Source organism: Lepidothrix coronata, unplaced genomic scaffold, assembly GCF_001604755.1.
Source record: "Lepidothrix coronata isolate B3197 unplaced genomic scaffold, Lepidothrix_coronata-1.0 Scaffold13, whole genome shotgun sequence".
NCBI lineage: Eukaryota > Metazoa > Chordata > Aves > Passeriformes > Pipridae > Lepidothrix > Lepidothrix coronata.
The window spans coordinates 8817657-8838018 of record NW_016690193.1 but is presented as its reverse complement, the minus strand read 5'-3'; positions in this window follow the sequence as shown (position 1 = coordinate 8838018).

Below are 20362 nucleotides of genomic sequence, written 5' to 3'. Positions count from 1 at the left end.
TGTTTCTAAACAAAGAATTAAATAAAAAGTAATAACTGCAGTAATTAAACTTTTTATTATGTAGCATGTGTTCCAGATTTTGGTAAAATTAAATAGTTACATAATTGCCCATTTTGCTTTTAAATTGTGCAAAATACCCCATAAGTGTTAGTATATTAAATATTAAATGTGTGCTGTGCAATAACTTAGATAAACCTATCAGTGTTCTATTTGTATTTGAGTTCTGCTCCTGATCATATAGACAACTAATCTTGTTAAAATCTTGACCATCAGCAAATGCCCTAAAGGTAAATTAAAAAGCACAACAAAATTATTTGGGAAAAAAATTTAGGTTTAGGTTAGGTTTCATTAGGAATTAAAACCCCCACAATTTATTTTCTTTTTTGAATTATTTTAAAGTGAGCTTCATAATTTGTCTGATAAACATAGATCTGAAATGAACCCTGAGGAGTGGGAGAATCTCCATCCTTGGAGACTTTCAAAAGCCAGCTGGACATGGTCCTGGGAAACCTGTTCAAGACAGTCCTGCTTGGACAGAAGGTTGGACAAGATGATGTCCAGAGGTCCCTTCCAGCCTCAGTCATTCTGTGATTCTGTGAAATGGAAATAAGAAAACCATTTTCTATTCACTGTTCATCTGTTCTTCCTCATCTATTTCCTGTTATAGAGTGCTAGAAAACAGCCTGCGTTATTTAGAGCTCCCATTATTTGGGTACCACTTACTGAAATGGAGCCAAGATCTTTCTGAGCCATCCGTGTGTTGCTGTGATACAAATCAAAGTAACCAACTGTTTTATATGTAAACCAGACACATGTTCCTATTTGATGGGAATTTCTGCTGGGCCTTGGTAAATTCCGAGAATATTTTATATTTTTTTTAATTGGAGGGGCGAAGGGGTGGTGGTGGATGCAGGGGATGCAGGAGGAAGATGAGAATTACAGAAGGAAGTTTGAGAGAAGTTGGTATGAATAAACTCACAAGACTTCCCTCTCCCAGTAGAACTGTTCTGTATAACACATGCCATTTGTTTTTATTTAACTCAAGAATACAGACAAACTGTTGTACTTGTCAAGGATTACTACAGGCCATGCATCACTACTGCCCAACAAAACTTTATACTAAATCACGATTGCCACTATTTTGATACTTCTTGCTGATCTGACTTTTTTCTTCTTTTAGAAGAAAAATTGTGGGGTTTTACCATTTCCATATTTGTGAAAGTTAGTGCAAAGTTTTCCATGTCATTATATTTTATATCTATGCATCCTGTCTGCTAATGACTTTAGTAATCAGTTTCTTTCACCTGCTACTTGATTTATTTCACTACCTATCTTACCTTAAAATAAATCTGGGATTAAAAGCTTCATTTTATTTCACCATTCAGGAACAGATGGCCATAGGTTCGTTGGACTACTTGCAAAAGTGATTTGGATTTCACCCAGAAATATTGAAGCAAATGTCACTAGGAAGCCCAATGACAGGAGAGAGCAATCCGCTCTCCATTTCTTTGACACCAGGACTCTTAATAGCAGTTTTTTAGCCAGTGCAAATAAAAGCTCTAGAGAAATCTTTGAATTATTTTTTTTTTCTGCTGTCTGTCTTTATTAGGTACCTTGAATATTTATTGTATGTAAGCTGTCTGGAAAGAAAGGTTATCATGGCTAAGGAGTAAATAGAGTCAGGACTTCAGTAACTCCACAATCATAACAGAAAAAAAACATGTTTTCTAGTGACAGCAGAGAATGGGATGGACTGACAGCATGCTGCAAGATCTCTGATAAAGTGAGTAGTTACAATGTGATGTGGCAGCTAAAGGATGAAAGAAGAAACTCTTGTATTATTTCCCTGGAAAAGGATGATTGATGGGATGCCAGATTTTTTTGCCTATTCTCTGCAAATTTTTGTGATTCAGAAGCAAAATGCAGAAACCTTTATACAGTTTGCAAGTAATTTCTCATAGTCTGGTAAATAGTATTTTTGACTGAGAAAGAACAAAAAAATCTGTACTGAGGAAAAGTTAGTCTTGCCTTATTGCCTAAATGTTGCAGGATGTATTGAATAAATTCCTTGTAATCTAACTGCTGCAGGTCACGTTTGCTCTAAGGTCATGTTCCTTCAGCTTAGGTGTTTTTAATGCCAATCTTGAAACCTCAGTCTTCGCTATAGTAGCTTTATGAGTTACCATTGGACTGGTAGGAGAGCAACTTTTTAAATTCTTCTACCATCCGGAAAAAAAAGCCCCTGGTGGGTCTAAGAAACTTTCACTTGCTTTGCAGTCAAAGAAAAAAAGACAAATTAATGACAAGACACAGAGGAACATTTTATCACAACCTCACAGAGCTGATTTGCCTGTCAAATTTAAGAAAAAGAAGTCTAACTAATCCCCTAAACACATAATAATTAGCAAGTTCTCACATTTTTACACCTGAATTGCTCTAAAAAATATGTTAAGAGACCTAAAAAAAAGCTTAAAAAAATTCACTCTTTTCTCTGGTTATTTGGGAATGCCCTGTAATGAAGTTACTGTCAAATGACTCTGTAAGGTGTCTAGGATATATATATATATTTATTTATACATATGTAAATATATATACAGAGAAGCCATGAATATCCATTACAGGACAATTTATATTCATTCTTGCTGTGACAAGATGGTTTTGCTGTAAAATCAAATTACAAATGGGCCTTAACATGTGTGATCTACGTTTGGTTTCACATATCACTTCTGGAGTCCGTGGGCAGCATGTGTCCCTTCAGCTGTAGATCAACACTACAGTCATTCTTAGCTGTCGACTCCTAACAGGGTTCTGTGGTCTTTTTATCCCCCTTGCTGCTCTGCTGCAGGATGATGGAGTTGCATTGAATGGGAACTTTGATCCTACTCCTCTTTGGAGCCAATAGCAGGTTTAGAAAGTGTTTTTTGTTCCAGACTTACAACTTGTGCTTGTGAAAATATGCTATGCATGGCAAGGGAACAACAGATCTGTTCTTTGAGGGCTGCACAGTGATGCAAGGACAGAAATAAAGGACAAGGGTGTAATGGCATTTTTGTTTGTCTAGTAAAAAGTTTCAGATAGATTGGTCTAATTATAGTTAAATACCAAATGCAAGTGGGAAGTCAATTAAATTCCCTAAGCCAGATGGTCTAATTCATCTCTCATTTAAAGCACTTTGATTTGAAAATTTTGAAAGGGTCTAATTCTTGATTTTATCACATTTAATTCTAGAGAAAGGTGGGAGAGCAGTGTATTGCCACTTAGGATTTTAGAGTCTGGGTGTATTAAATGAGAACTTTACCACAATGAACTGCCAGCATCTTGCTGTCATAGTAGTAAGCTTTCCTATTTGTTAATTTCTAGCTCTAGATGAAAACCATTAGGAAAGCAAAATCTCCTTAGCCACTCACTTTCTAAAACAATTCAGATTTGCACTTTTCTTTCTCCCCGCAACCTGAAGTGGGTGTGGATACTGCAATGGGTGGTCCTTACCAGTTTTGTTTTCACTTTTTAAAACAAACACAGAAGAAAGCCTCCGTAAGTCCAACAATGCATAGCTGAACTCTTGAGACTGATTTACTGACTTTATCTAATGACTGTGGGAGGTCTGAAATGGATTATCTCTGAACATCTACCAGACATTCACTTGCTGGGGAGCTGGGCATTTTCCCCTTAGCATATTGACTGGCCTTTCCTCCAACTGTTTTGTATTGAATGAAGTTTGAAGCCCAAGGAGACTTAAGAGATTAAATCTATTGTCTGAGGCTTGTTTTCCACAAATATTGTCATGTATAAATGTGTTTATCTGGAAAAACCACCATCAGGGTAAAAGGATTTTGTATTCTCTATAGTTATGAGGATTTTGAAAGGTTTACTGAGGCCAGCAGCAAAGAGATTGCTTGAAACAAGATTTCTGTGATCATTTATTTACACTAGTTTAACATGAAACAATTAACAGTGTCATGGTTTAGGAATGGTGTTCTCCAATTTAGTACTCCCACTAAAAAAACCCCACCTGCTGCTCCCCTTCCCCCCTCCAGCTGGTGGCGCAAAAGGCAAAGATCACGGGTTGAGATAAGAACAATTTACTGTCTCATCCCAGCTACTCCAAAAAATTAACACTGCCCTGGCCAGAACCAGGACAAACAGGTAATAAGCCCCAAATAAAAAATTATCATTAGTTACCCTGACCTACTCTCTTTACAATCAGAGGTAATGTATTATTTGAAAGAGAATGCGTATTCAGATACACATGTTCTAAAGAAAAACAAAAAACAACCTGAGTGTTTTATGCATTCTTATTCAGCTATTCATGTGCAAACTTTGGTACTGAATATTTACATGAACCTGAAGCCCTGGCTTCTCCGGTAGTTTTCAAAGTGGAGTTAATGTGCAGCTTTAAATTTTGTGCTATTTCAGCAAATTTATAATGGTGTGGGGACAATTTTACTGGAAGTTTTTTCAAAATAATTACCTGAACTTGACATTTTTGGGTTTACCATGTAATGATTTCTCAGCTTCTCAATTGGCCTCAATAAAAAGTTTCTAAACTTTTTTCCTAGTGGAAAGTCAGTACTCCACACTCAGATTTACTGTGGAGTTCAAGAAGAGTGCTGCTTTTTGCTTAACTTTCTCCTGTGACTGACTTGCTAGGTAGCTGCATTCATAACACTCTGCTGTCTCAGCTTGACAGGCTTAGCACCTTTTTCTCTTCCTCTGAACTTCCTTAACTGCCACTCTAGCATATTTCAGGCTTAGATACTTATAAGTCATTTAAAGGCAGACTTATAATGATGTACTGGGAAAAGTAGTTCTCAGCAGAATTGTCAGAGCTGGTGGTCGGAATAATGTACGGATCCTTTTAGTAATGGGAATGATGGCATCTATCTGGAGGGAGTCGATGGGGATAAAAATGAATTTTGCAAAGCGAGTTCTCTTCTAGTATTCAAAACTGTTTCCCCTGAATCCATATTTTAAGTCATTGATTTGTTACTTATAAGAATCACTTACTATTGATGGCCTTGATCCTCAAGGGCTTTGCCTTGGCTGAAATTTTACTTTTTCCTGGAGCATATGTGAGCAGTACCTACGTGGGAGGCCTAAAGGAAAAACATGGATGAATATCACGAGTATGTCAACCTAAACCCTAGTGTTTTATGGTCTCTGCCATTAGAGGTTACTGTATTGCTGATGCAAATTCTGTAAAACTGTGTTGTAGAGAACTGAACCATCAAAGTAATTGCCAGGCTACCATTAAGATTGTGACCTATAATAGATGCCAACTGAGGGGTGAATGATGAAAACAGAACCTCTAGCAAAAATTTTTTTGCCAGCTTATAGTCTTACTTGAGAAGCGCAGAAAAACATTACGACAGTGTCTGTCTGTTTTGTCACTGTCATATTACCTTATAGATTAAAATCTATCCATGACATAAAAGATGCATGAACCCTTCAAGCCTGGTTTGTATTTCTGTGGCTGGTGATTAAATTACAGGGTGCTCTTCTCAACAAGCTCTTGCTAAACAGTGTTAATGAACCTCCTTGTAAACATGCCATAGGATGGGGACAAACATGCTTCTTCAAAAATACCAATAGCAAAACCTGATAATAGTGACTCTTACTCTTGGCTAAGTCAGAACAGTCCTACCTATGCTAAGCCTGTACACAACAGAGGGTTTCATCTGCTGCTTCTAACTTGGTAGTGTTTTAATATGCTACAGGCTTTTGGGTTTATATAGGAAGAAGAAAGGTAGATTCTTGTCAAAGCCCAGGTGCATCTTTCAAATTGTTTGTGTTTGAGACAAGTAAGTAAAGTGCATCAATGATTTTTCACATGTAATTTTGAGTGTAATCAGGAAATAAAATCTATACTTGATTGAAAGACTCTGAATTTGGTAGCTATGGCAGCTGCAGATTTCCTAACATTAAAGTACTTATTGCTATATACATTCACCAAAAAAAAGGAAGTTCTGCTTTTGTGCTCCAGGACAGTCCTTGTCTTTGGGCACAGGTCACTAACTGAGGGCAACCAGGATGTCCTCAAGAAGTATGCCTGGTCTGAACATAGATCCACTTCATCTCTTGTTTACATTATTCTATTGTCTGACAAAGTGCCTCAGAGTAGTTTCTGAAGTGTCTGTGTGCACAGGAAGTTTGTATTTTTTTCCCTAAACATAGGTGAACTATTTATAATAGTTACTGGACTGTGCTGGTATTCATTCCCTATCTGTCTTCCCAAGATGAGAGCTCAGCTGAAGGAAGGATGTAAAAAAAGGTATTTTGTGTGAGAGGGTGTCTGAAGGAGCATGCTTTTTCTTTGGTTAATATTTTTTTATATTTGCTAGCAGAAGCACACAAGCTGTAAAGAATCAACAGTAGTGACAGCAGAATAGGGTGTTTGTTGAGGTTATTGATGCCGAAGGTACATTCTTCTTCTGAAGTTCAATAACACTTCTTAAATAGGATCAGTTTGAAAAATCCTTCATTGCAGAAAATGATTTATCTGTGTGCAGGCTGAATTGCGACAGGTTAGAGTTTACATTTAACCCAGAATGAAAAAAAATTACTGTATATTTGGGCTCATGCAAGTAAGTGGACATTTTGAAAATCAGAGATGTGCTCAAAAGTGAGAATTATTAGGGATTTCTGGAAAGCTCTCCCTTTTTTGGCATATCAAAGACTTATCTTGTGGTCAGCAGCTGACATCTGTTTCTGTGTTCTGGTATATCATAAGTAGCTTTTCCTGCTTTCACCTAAAGATTAGAAGATAATGCTCTAGGGTCAAAGCTTATTCTAACTTAAACCACTGAAGTTAATGAGCAAAACTCTGCTCTGTCACATTAATACACCTGCTGGCCTGAAGTGTGTTTCAATGATGGAACTTATAAAACCATCAAATGTATTATTTTGTTATGGTTTTTTTCTCTCAGCAGCATGGATGCAGCTTTAGAAAAATCAGTGAAGATGATCCATGAGGTTATACAGGGTGTAAATTCAGCAGACAGTTTTTTTTCTGAAGTTGCCATAACACTTCTGAACTAACCTTCAGACAACTCACCTTCTTGTACCTTTTCTTTTTTATAATGTAGCAGGCATAAAAAAAAATCCAAAGCAGTAACTCTGTTTCACACGGAAACAAAGACACAGAGAAAGACATCTGTCTAAAAGTTACTAAATATTTTGTTTTCCTTGAACCCTGAGAGACAAAGTATACATTTCTAAAAGATTCCATGTGGAAAGAATTGTAGCAGGATCTATATGAGTTAATAATAAATTGTTTGCAGAAACAGAAAACAGACCTGTAAACTTTAGACAACTAATAACATCTTACTGAAAGAAAGGCATTTTGAATCAATATTTCAGAAGGATGTTGTAACCTGATTATAGGCAGGTCAGTCAAATATTGTTTTCTGTGGAGGGGAATGTAGGGAATTGTGTGACTGATAATGGATTATTGTTTGATATCAGCAGGCATTTTTTTACTGCATCTGAATAAGCGAAGGCAGGGTTGGTACAGAAGAATGAAGCGTATTTGCTTACTGCTCTTTTCATGCCTGCTGTTAGGTATGAAAGTATAAGGGTCCAGAATGCCAAGACGATCCCAGATATGGAGGTAGAAACTGGAATACTTTATTGAACACACGAGTGCAATTTAAGGGTCTTGGAGGCTGGACATGTTAATGAGGAGGACGAGATGTTAATTAGGGGATGGCTTTATGTTAACTAGAGGATTACACAGGTTTCTAGTACAGTTACACAATTGATTAATATTTCCCTTAACCAGGATTACATGGGGGGAAAGAAAACAAAGGGCTTTCAACATGGTTTGATAACTTCATCTCAAAGTCCTTCCTTATCTTGCTGCAGGAGCCAGGTTAATCCACATGGTTGTACATCAACAGGTCTTGTGAGGAAGGTCCAGTCCTTCAGATGCAGGGATTTCTCTCAACCTCTGTTGCCCGAGGTTTACTGCATAGACCCACCAAGCTCCTTTCTGCTGACAGCTGGGTTTCGGATCCTACATGAAAGCATTCATATGAGAGAGGGGAGACAAGAAATAAGGGAGGAAAACAAAATCTCTGTGCTTAGAATCCTAGTTTATTATTCTTTTTAAAGGATCTATCCAATATGTGGATTTTCTAAAATATTTATTATTCACCGTATGGATTTCAAAATAATATACCCAATACACTAGTTATGGAAAGGTCTGACTACTAACGGTGTTACCTTCTGTGTGCTAGTAATGAAGAAACTACGTCAAGAAGCCTAAATCCAGAGAAACAAAGTAAACTAAAACCTGTGGAGCACAGAATAATGAACATATGGGGAAAAGGCAGTTAACTCTGAAAAGCTGAAATGGATTCAGAAGACAACTAGACTATTTTTCTTAGAAGCAGAGCACTGAAACAGTAAACATAAACAGAAAAAGAGCAATCATTTTAGCCAGATGTTCACATGCACATCCTAAATTTATTTGCAATCTGCAATATAGTACATGCTTTGAGTAAGAAGTGATGGGGAGAGAAGGAATAAAATAATTTGTAAACATCTTAAATTTGTGTTGCATTTAATAATATGCTTCCTGTCATATTTTACATGTAGAATCAGTTGTCTCTGCAGGCTGAAGTCAGCTGCTGCCCTTCTCTAGCATAGTCAGGCTACCTTTCTTCAACTAGGTGAGCCATGTAATTGGTGATGGGTTATGTTGCCAGCCATGGAACTTACTCATTTGAGAATAGACCCTGAATATTATTTATATAGTTGGCTCAAGGCAGGATAGTGTCTGAATGTCAAGATGTTTCCTGAGTTAGTTTCAAATTTTTAACCTTTTGTATACAGGCATAAAAAGAAAGGGGACTCAGGAGGTTCACATCTCTTGGAATATTTAGTACTCAAAAAAAGGCAAGAAAAAGTTGTGCTTTCAATGCCTGAAATAAGAACAATCTGGTTATGGATTTGCTCATCCAAAGTAAATCCAGCTGCCTTTACAGGGGAGTTGTATCTCACCACTGTCTCTGCTGCAACCCCCTGGGATTTATACTTTTCAAATATTTACAATATCATATTGTGCATATTGAGAGTATTACCAAGTCCAGACTTGGTAATCTGGGTGCCTGTTTCTTTCCAGTTTTGTCCTTCTAACTCTTACCTAATTCACTTCCACTTACTCAATGTTTGTCTTGTATTTGCATGCCTGGAAATGAAGCATGGTGTTCTTGCTACTCGTGCAGCTGAGGCGCCCTTGTTTCTTTTGGTTAATGTGAGTGGGACTTTTGCATCTTCAGTTTTTTTGTTTTTTCAGTTTTTTGTTCCACATTTGTGTTTAGTATCCACGTCTCTATCATGAAATAAGTTTCCTGCATATGAATCTATCAGGTAAAAGACCTAAGTAGAAAATCTTTTATTACCAAGTCAGTCTGCTAATGTCAGTCTGTTTACTATGGAAAGGAAATACTTCAAGATGTTGAAAGAGAAAAGGAAAAAGAAAACATACTCTGTAGCTACTTAACACACTTCCTGTAGGACAGGTTGAATGGGGTTTCTTCTGTAATTCATTTCCATAATATTTTGTTTTAATAAGTCCATTAAGATGGCAAGGATGGTGATGTATCCATAATTGACAACAGGGAAATAAATTGTCTTCTGATTAGTAGCTAGTGTATTGGTGACTCAAGCATGATGAAAAATTTACTACAGGACTACAGAAGTAGAAAATTCTTCTGTTTTCACCAATCCATATACTAAATTTTTGTGGTCTATTGCTAACATAATTTCACTAACCCTAGATTACTTTATTTCCTCAGGAGCGCTTACGGCTTTTGCAGATAGCCTTTGAAATTTGCCTTCCTTTTGCATTTCCACCGCTCTTCAATGCCACACTGCCTAACCATTTCATAGTGTTGGAAAGTAGCCACAATGCTGATGGAGAATTGAGGCAGAGAAAAGAGAATATATAAGGTCGTAATATGATCATAATAAAATGAAAGCAAACCATCTCTATTCATCCTCAGCTAAAGGTTATCCTACTTTCCCTAGGAAAATGTATCATGTCAAAATTTCTGTGACACTTAGGAGAGGTTCCCTGTGGTGTTTCTGACACCACATTTCTGGCAAAGCAGTGTGAGCTACAGCAAGTACTCTGACACACAATATCTGTTTTCAGGTATGCCACTATCCCCCTGTCTTTCCTCCAGCAGGTTAGACTATTAAAAATACAGTTTCCTTTCCTTTGCTTTCCTAGAATGCTGGAAGTGACAGTAATGCCCACTTGTCACTATACTTTCCATCTAAATGTTTCTTTACTGCAAACAATGTGCCTTTGTTTTTAAACAAGGAAACCAGTTTCTTAGTTAAACATTTTTCTTCCTTGGTTAAGGAATGCAGTTTTAGTAAAACAAATACAGTTCTAGCTTAGAAACATTCACTAAAATGCCCTGAAGAATGCACCATTTTTATTTTTGAAATATCCTATTGTGAGAGACTGCAGTAATGTCTAAAGCATTCTTCTATTTTCTTGGCACAGTTTTAATTTTTCCTAGAAGAATTTTAGGGAAAAAAAGGCAAAAACATGTATCTGCACTCAAGTGTGCATATGGAAGATGAAATTCAGGTCTTATTGAAGACAAAAGGTGTTTTGTCACCTAGAGAAAAGACTCAGGACCTTAAAACCCTAGTATATCCTTAGGGGTCTTGTAATGTATCACACCAATCCGTCATGACTGAATCCATGTTAGGATGCTTATCTGCATAAGCACATATTTTGAAGATAAATTTTTGACTTGGTCAAGTTGTAAATTCTGTAGTGGAGTTAGAAATAATCTTTCTTGCTGTTATCTGTTTTACCAATTCGTGATCTGTATCTCTGCATGCTTTAGCTTTCCAGATATTTGTAGAAGTCCTCCTGCCAGCTGTGTATGACAATTTTTTTCCCTATTCTTATCTTGGTTTTTTTGAGTGTTTAAAGCTGGTAAGCAAGAGAGGTGACTTTCAGCCTATTGGGTGATTGACCTTTCTGGCAAAGAAATGGGAGGTTTATAACATATTTTATGTGTATACTTTTGAACTGTGGTAACATAGCTCAAAATAATATGTGATAGATATGCTGTACTGTAAAGGGTAAGGTTATGTTTCAGTGTATACCAGCAACATTGATAATCATATTATCCTCTGTAAATTTGTATTTCTGTTGACATTTTGACATTTGAAACTTCATTCATTTCTCTGTGATGTCTTGTATTTGTTTTATAAATGGCATGTGCACAAAGCTATGCCATGGTCTAGAAGAAAGGGGGAAAAAAAATCTAATATTAAGGCCTAAAGGCATCTGTTCAGTAACCTGTATCTGAGAGTAAGGCAACCATGCTGCCATCTGTTATGTTTTCTGTTTGATGGCTATTGCCCTCGCTGTAGGTTATTGCAGGTCTCAAAGGGCTGTACTCACTTTGCCTCTGAGCCATTTTTCTAGAAAATAAAAAAATATTTTGCATTGTCTCCTGTCACTGCACAAGCGGTATTGAAAAGATTGCTTCAATTACTAGATCGCTTATGTTATTTTTAAGCAGAATTGATTTTGTTTTCATGTAGTATAGATGAAAGTGAACACTCTAAAAGGTTTTTGAAGTGTGATGCTGTTGCCTTGAATGATTTTGCATAATGGAATGATGTTGTTTACTATTTATTTCAGGTATTTAGTCAGAAGAAAACTTTCTGAGAAACTCTCTGTCATCTGCATACAACAAAAGGAAGGCATTCTTTAGAGTTGAATGTTACAAAACAAAAAAAATAAAATAACATGTATAGCAGGTTTGCTTTTTTCAGTCTCATTCCAGCCACTAATCTGTCATGATCTTTGTCAGAGTAAGTCAGACTTGCTATGAAGAAAATAGTTGCTCTCTCCTGTCACTATATTCATGACTCTGCTAAGTGTTAAAGGTGCAATACACTGCTGTGATCCTTCTCAAATAGTAATTCCATTTCTTTGCCAAGACTAACAAACAGAAAAGTAAAACCTCCACCTTTTCACCTTCCAATACCTGCATTTAAACTGCATCTTTTCTCTGCAGCAGAATTTTCCTCACTTTTTGGGGTGAAAAAAAAAATTGAAAGCATGACTTTGTGAGGGTGAAACACTTTGTTTTTGAGGAAAGAAAGAGTCTGGAATTTTCAGAGCCCTTTTATGACCCTTAATTCATGAAATGACAAATGAATGGCAAAAATGTCCTCCCCCACATTCCATTCCTTATTTACTTAATTTTTAAGATAACAAATTACAATCTCTCCAACATGAATGGTTTATTAAAGCTAGCAAATCTTTGGGGGGAAAAATATTCCTAGATTAAATAATAGCACTTAAAGGGGCTGGGATAGGGGTATTTATAGTCATTTATTGAAATACCTTTTGGGAAGGTCTGTTCTATTGTGATCTGAATGCTTTGGAAGGTGCCATTGTAAATTCAGGACTTCAGCTCAGTACTTACAACTCATTGCTGTTGAGAGAGGAGGAGGGATAAGGAACAACAGACCTTTTCATCCAGACATACTACAGTGGCAATGTCCTGAGCCAGCTGTGTTCACCACAAAGTGAATTCCTATAGCAATGGCAGTAATTTGAAGCGTAATATTATGAAAGCCTTCAGTGCATCATTTAACATATTTCTATATACATGTGACAGGACAAGGGGAAATGGCTTTAATCTGAAAGGCAGTAGGTTTAGATTGGATATTAGGAAGAAATTCTTTACTCTGAGGCTGGTGAGGCACTGAAACAGGTTGCCAAGAAAAATTGTAGATGCCCTATCCCTGGAAGTTGTCAAGGCCATGTTGGATGGGACTTTGAGCAATCTGCTCTGATGGAAGATGTTCCTGCCTATGACAGGGGTGTTAGAACTAGATGATCTTTAAGGTCCCTTCCAACCCAAAGCATTCTGTGATTCTGTGGTACCATTTAACAGCTGTAAACAAAGATGACAATCAGCATCCTATCGGGCAGTGTTTGCAAAACTAGCTTTAGGAATAAAGTCAGCAAATACATTTTGAGTTGCAGTTTACCAACAAGTAATATAGGCCATCTCCCTGCATATTTTACCTTATGATCTCCTACATGAAGCAATAGTTGTAAATATGGTAAGATATTTCCTGTTTCTTTTGTATGTTTGAATGAAAGTGATTGTAGCAGTATCTGTCGTTTCTTTAACCAAGATATGCAGTTCCTGTGAGGTGAGCAATAGATTAGTTTAACCAATGTCTCATTTCAGATAGAACCCTTATCTCTCTCCATTTCATATGTTGTAAATGCTTTCCTGTAATTTAAAATGGTATTTCAGGGTTCAGCTGAGTGATTTATGTATCCAGAAGAGCGGAGGAGAAGACAAGCTTGTTTGGAGGGGGAAAAGACATGTGGTCTTGCAGCAGGGCCTAGAAAAGTACAATAGAGGTGACAGCACCTGTTTGAGGTGGACCAGGCACCTATTTGTTATGTGTTTAGTCCCTGTGAACCTACTAGAGGAGAAGTATGAAGTGTTGAGTGTTTAATTACATGTAGCATTGAGTTTGAGTGCATTGAGTTAGATAAGTCAGAGGCTTATCTCATCTGAGCCAAAATGAGACAAACCTGTGCTAATGTAGATTGTTGAAAAAAAATAAGGAAGTCTAAATCACTTGAACATATGGACTCAGTTTCTGAGATATTTCCCTGTATTTTCCCACAAACGATGGTACATTTGGATTCCACATCCACCTTAACAAGTTGTTCAAGTGAATCTTAGTGTATTCAGCTTTTCTTTATAGCATCTGTAAAATTTTACACTTTGTTGAGAAAAGGCAATAAACAGAGATAACTGTTTCTCCCTGTGATGGTGCAGTATGCGTATTTTGAACGTTAACCACTTTCAGCTGCAAGAAAGATTACTGGGTAACCATTTCTCCTTCAGACACACAGGGTGAGGACAGTTCGAAAAACAGCAGCCTCTTCCATATCTGATTATCTTTTCTTTTTATCCTTCATGGCAATGGGGATTTGATTAATTATAAAAAGAACCTGAAATGGGAATGAGGACAGTTATTCTTTTCATGACTTCATTAGTGCTGATAGGTAACTTAGGTGAAGTTTGTCCAATACTAAGAAATGTGTCATTACATAAAACTGGCAATTTTTTCTAGATATAATGAAAAACTTGGTGTAGGAGTGATAGAAAACACCCCTTAAATAACCCAGTCCATCTCCTCAAAGTGGGCACTTTGGAGAAAGCTATCATGAGAAAAGGAGGCAGAAGATACCTAAAGAAGCATATTGTGTTGCTCAGAGTAGTTTTATTCATATTCCATAAACAAAGGTAATGGAAGCTGGCACAAAAATCCCTCCCCTCAATCACTTTATCAATGCACAGGATTACAAAATGGAACTGAAAGTAAGAGTTGGTAGTGGGTAAAAGAGAAACAGTTGCTTTTAGACAACTAATGCAGGAATTTATATTTTTTTACATTATCCAAATATCTTGTTATCTTGTCCTGTCTTGTTATCACATGAGTAATCTAGACTCATGGGGCGGTCTTTGGAAAGATGGACAGATGCAGTGGTGGAGTGGTGCAGTAGTAAGTTTCTATTTTTAAAAAGGATTTTGCAGTCTTTTGACCTATTGGTCACTGAGACTATGGCTTTAAAGAAAAATGAAAGATGATATTTAAAAGAAAAGGGAAAGAGGAAGGGAAAGGAAAGGGGAAGGGTCTGTTGGTTCGGAGAGACTACTGATTAAATATTTAAAGCATTCTGTGGTCTCTGGTACTTTACTGCTGCACAGCTCAGCTCCTATTCTATGAAAATCCTTTTTCGCTCACCTTCTCTCCTTTCAGTATGACAGGAACAGAGACCACCTCCATAGTATATTTGGAAAAGTATTTATAAGGCTCCCTTTAGAATTATTGCCTACATTTTTTCATGGATGGGGTGTCTTGGCAACTAGTTCATGCTATCTAACTGTGTGCACAGCATGTCCCATTTTATATGTAAAAAATACAAAGTTATAAATTCATGAACCTCAAAAGGGAAATTTCTGCTAAAAACTTCCAAGCAAGATATAGAGCCCTTTATTATTATTTTTAAAAGACAGAAGAAGAAACAAAGCTTTTCTAAAAGCAATCCTTTCAAATTTGACTTTAAGAAACTAGACTAGAAAGCCCTTTTTCCTTCATTACAGACACCTTTTTCCTTCTATTAAGAAAAGTCTATTTAAAAGCAACCTTTGAAAATTACTAAGAAGAACTCTTAATCTGTTATGTGGTGTGTTCCAACTCCATGTGATTAATTCATTGTAATTACTCATCTGTTTATCCCTGAACTCATCTTCTGATACATTCAGTCTTCGTTAGCCTTTTACCATTTGTTTCTTAGCATTTTCTGCTAAACCTGGACTGCTTGGGAATCACTTCTTGCCATTTTCCTCTCTTCATCTACTTCCTGTGCATTCCTGGTTGTGTGGACACATCCAAGAAATAAGATGCTGATCTGAGGAAATGACATGACATTGAGACTGAAAAAGGCATTTGCAAGGTGTGAAAAAAAAGACCTTGAGTCATTATAATAGTATTAGGGGAGAGAGGGATAGAGCTAGGTGCTTGTGCATTCTACTCTTCCTCCAAGTTTATAAAGGAAGCCTTTTCAGTAAGTCACTGCTCCATCTGTTCTGTGTCACTGAGGAGAAGGAAACTTTCCTCTGATGAGGGAAACTTCACAAACCATGGACATTTGAAATGGGCTTTGGCAAGTTGTTCTCTTAGCAGCTAAGAAAGAATGAAGAAGAGGTGATTATAGATACATGGATGTATAACAGTGCATTGACTCAGTCAACACTGCTGCATAGTGTGCCCTGGAGTACCAGCTGCCAGGACTATGACACCACTAGAGCTGTTGCCACATTTATTAGCCAAACCATCTGTCACTGTAAGATAAACCTGGGGATTTTTTTCCTGAGACAACACAGCTTCCAAAAATCAACAAGACCTGATTACTCAGTGTGACAAAGCCAACATAAATGCCCTTGGGGATAGCATCTTATTTGATATCTTTAAGTATCACATACAGGGTTCAAAACACAAAATGAAAAAAATATTACTGATCCTGCCCACAGAAATTTTTGCTGAGTAAATAGCTTTTCGAGCTATTGTAGGTAGGAAAATAAGATCTTTCTCAAAGGAAGTTTATTATCTGTCCCAACATTGTCAAAATTTCAGATCAACTAGGTTCAATCTCAGGAGCTGAAAATACTGAAGGACAGTATCTGATACACCAGCTGATGTGACCTATGCTGGATAATGTGTGTTGTCTTTATTGAAGAAAAATTACTTTTCCGTAAAGGTCTTCCAGGGCTCTCAGCAGGCTATTTCCCATTTCAGATATTTTAGAATGAAATCTAAGATATCCATTTACAGTGAGTAGAGCATTCAGTGATCTGGCCAAATAGTGACAAGTCAGTGACAGGAAAAGGATAACAGCATGGTCCTTCAAAAACTACATAATTCCTTATGGATTCCCTACCTTAACATCATCTACTTTTTGATGCTAAGAAACGTCTAAAAATCAGTATCAGGTTCCCTCTGGAGTTCATAATAGCATACACTTAATTTGAACCTGCTGGATGTCCTGAGTGTTTAGAATTACTTTGTGACTCTACACGTTCTTAAGACGTTCTTTGTGGTAATTGAAAGAGTTAGATCAAAAGCAGAAATGGGAGGTTTTCTGATGAGCCAGTAGTCTGCCCTTAGTGATGTCTTCAGTGATTCACTATTGTAACGTATTTGAACTGCTTTGCTGATGCATTCAGCTAACTGAATGGCACTGTTCCCTTAATGACTGAAATATGTGTGGCAGGGTAGAAGACTTGGAGAACGGCCTTCTTCAGATCAAAGGAAACCTGCAGTAAGTTCTCATCTCTGACTCTACTAGAGGAATTGCTAAACTCTTCCAGAAGTTGCAATTAGCCCATGAAAAAACAATCTTCTGGTATGTAGGACTATTTCCCTTGGAAGCCGTGGAAACCATCACTAGGCAGAAGATCTCTGATCAGCAAGAACTTCATCTCTGCTTAATTTTAACGATCAAATCTTATCCCTGATGTGGCTGAGAGTAAAAAGAAATATTTTTTTTAAATACTTGCTGTTAAAAGTTTAGGAGAGAAAGGTGAAACAAGACAGTTTTCTTACTTTTCCTTACTTAGGAAAAGTAGTTACTAGTTTAGACAACAAGCAAAATTAGGCCTTGGGCATAACCTTTTGTTTGTACAACAAGACATTGCCAGAATTCTCTCTGCTCTGTTGCTCGTATTCTGAAAATATTCTTTTTTCTTCGCAGTAACTGTTTGGCAGTCATCTGAATTAAATAATTTCTAAATCTCCCAGGCCCAAGAAAGATACTACCTTTCACATGTACATCTACAATCAGGTGCTGACATACATTTCTGTACAGCCAATTCATTCTGTACGTCTTTCTTACTCCTAGCTCTGTCAGTGCTTAGTTACTCTGCCTTTCATCTCTTGCCTTTCTATCTTGAGAAAGCAAGGAGGCAGCCTCCTGTGTTGAGGTGCTACATTCCTGTTTATAGTAGAAGGCTTGTCTTGGGCATAAATAGGCACTGTTTGTACACAATTCCTGGGATTCAGTTTATCCCATAAAATTCACTAGCTGTCCAGCTTTTGAGTAAGATGATGTTCTTACTCGTAGGTCAGAAAACATAGCATCACCTTCAGCCTGTTTTCCTGTGCTCGAAGCATGGCACATCAATTGATGGTGCCCTTGTTATTATTAATCCTTTATATATATATATATGGGGAGAGAGAGAGAGAGAACTTAAGACAAAGAAAAAAAGAGAGGGCAAGCTTATGAAATTAAATCTTTAATTAATGTAATGGGAGACAGTGAGATATTGCCTGAACCAGAGACATAACCAAGGAATAACGCAAAAATTTCCACTGAATCATATATAAATATAAAAATAAGATTTCATGTTGGTGAATGTCTTCTTTGCAAAGTTAGGGAAAAGGCCTTTGCTGTACTGATTTAAGAGTCAGGAAATACCAGAGGTATTCTTTGGAAGCAATCTATAAAATATCGTGTTGTTTGAACCATCCTTTTTCTTGCTTCCCACAAACTATATAGGTGCTTCGTTCAGAAGTTATCTGCAGTTTTTCCTGAGAGTGTCTCCACGGATATATGGAAAGGTGAGTCTATGTAAGAAAAGTGACCTTTAGTTAGATTTTATGCCAGACATGTCATCATGTATATCTGTTCACACTCTTATCTTTGCTTTATGTCCTGAGTATTTCTATCTTATGCCTTTAAATATTTATACTTTGTTGTGGTGGGGAAAAAAAGTTTTCACCCCTAGAGTTAAAAAAAATGGTAACCCCCAGAGGGGGTGGTGTCCCTTGGAGTTGATCCAATCTGCGTTCCTGCAAAATTTAAACATATCACCCACACCTGAAAAGAAGGGGGTAGTGGTTGTTGTTGGAGTAGTGGCCATGTTCTGAGGTCACAACGAGAAGGGGCCCGGAGCCACACTGGGGGCTGGGCCCCCCCCAGCCCCTGGCTGGGGGGCTACAGGGTCTTGGAACAGTGTTAGACTGGGCTAAGTATCTGTAGCTGAGAAACTGGGAGTTTTTTTTCCCTCCACTGTGAGGAGCGGCAAGAGGTACTGAAAAGCAGCGGCAGAAACAGCAGTGAACGGAGGCTATGACCGAAAGCTGAGATAAAAACTGAAGAAGCAGCAAAACCGGTATGCAGCCAAGGAGGAGAGACACATAAAGATGTCTGATGGAGACAGAGCAGGGCTAAACTCTACAGAAACAGAGGTTTGGGGTAAGAACTGAAACAAACTCCCCAAACTCCTTGGAGACCTCTCCTAGAGAGGAGGGGTGGTGGACTCCCACTTGAGAGGAGTCCTAAAATGCAGCACCAGAGAGACAGAGAAGAGCTAAGAAGCTCAGGTGTCCTGGAAAAGCTGGACTGGGATGACCAGAAGAAATGCGGAGGAGGGCTTCGCCCCCTCCCCCTGCTGCTGCTAAACTAGCAGCCTGATGACAGAGCATGGGAGCTTTGCAAGGGAGCTTGAATCCCCTGAGGATAGGGACCATCACAAAGGCTCCTGCACTTCGTGATATGACGTGGTGAAGTGACCTTTGTCCCGGTGAACACAGCCCACAGAAGAGAAAGACCCTCACTTGGAGTCGAAGGGCCAAGAGGGGCTTGGATAACCCCTCGTGTGTAATGATAAGAGGTCCAGCTACAACTGCTGCATGGAAGAGAGAGAGAGAGAGACTGCTGCCCTGAGAGTGGAAAGGATCTTTCTTTTTCCCTTCTGGACTTTTATTTGGAGGGAGAAGAGATTGATCCATTGTAAATACTGATTTATCATAGGAGAGATAGTTAAGATTATATATATGATGTATTGTAATATTTATTTGTACAGTGTTTGTAATATAATTCCCTTTCCCCCATACTGAGTCTTGTGTAGTGTCTGGAAAACCCATCTCACACTTGGCTGAGATGTGGGAGGGGGGGCTTAGACTCGAGAATTGGATTTTAGGGGTCTCAAACCTCGACATGTCCTGACTATTTCTATCTTATGCCTTTAAATATTTATACTTTTGCCCAACAGATTTATTAGGTTTCAGGTGCAAACCTCATTCATTTTTGTATGTGAACATTTTTCAGTTTTAAATTATTCTATGCAGCATGGCTTTGTCACCACTTGGAAGCTCCAGAGCTCCGAGATAATAGATTCATCAACCAAAATGACATAAGTTTCTGTGCTTTCTCTTGCATGATAAAGAACTTTACAAATAAATGTCAGGAAAACCTTGTTGTTCAGAGGAGAGATTTAAAAGGAGGTTGTAGCTGAGTGAAAGCAAAAGATTCCTTTTGTTCTAATATGAGGAAAAAATGAGCAAGTGGTAGAAAGAAGATCTTGAATTTGGGACATTGCTTCGAGGTGCTCTGCAGAGCTCCAAGAAATAATTTGGCTTCATTTATTGCTGAGGATTCACCTTTCTTGACTAAAATGTTATTTGGAAACAGATGCTGATGCTTTTTTTTTTTTTCCAAAGAAGGAAGTTTACGTGCAACTGTTGTTTCAGGAACTGAGCATGAATTTACATGTGCAAAATGACAGATGGTAAAGACTCAATGAAATATTACATGCATATACATATTGAACAAATACTTCATTAAAACAGTGCTACTGCTAGGATTCTGATCTTGTTTTCTCTATTTTGCTACTCAGGTTTTTCTAATTACTTCCTCATCTCTCTTTTCCATATGTCTCCTTTTTGCAACATTTAAGTCACACATGCCTTCAGAAGACTGATGCAGAAAATCTCT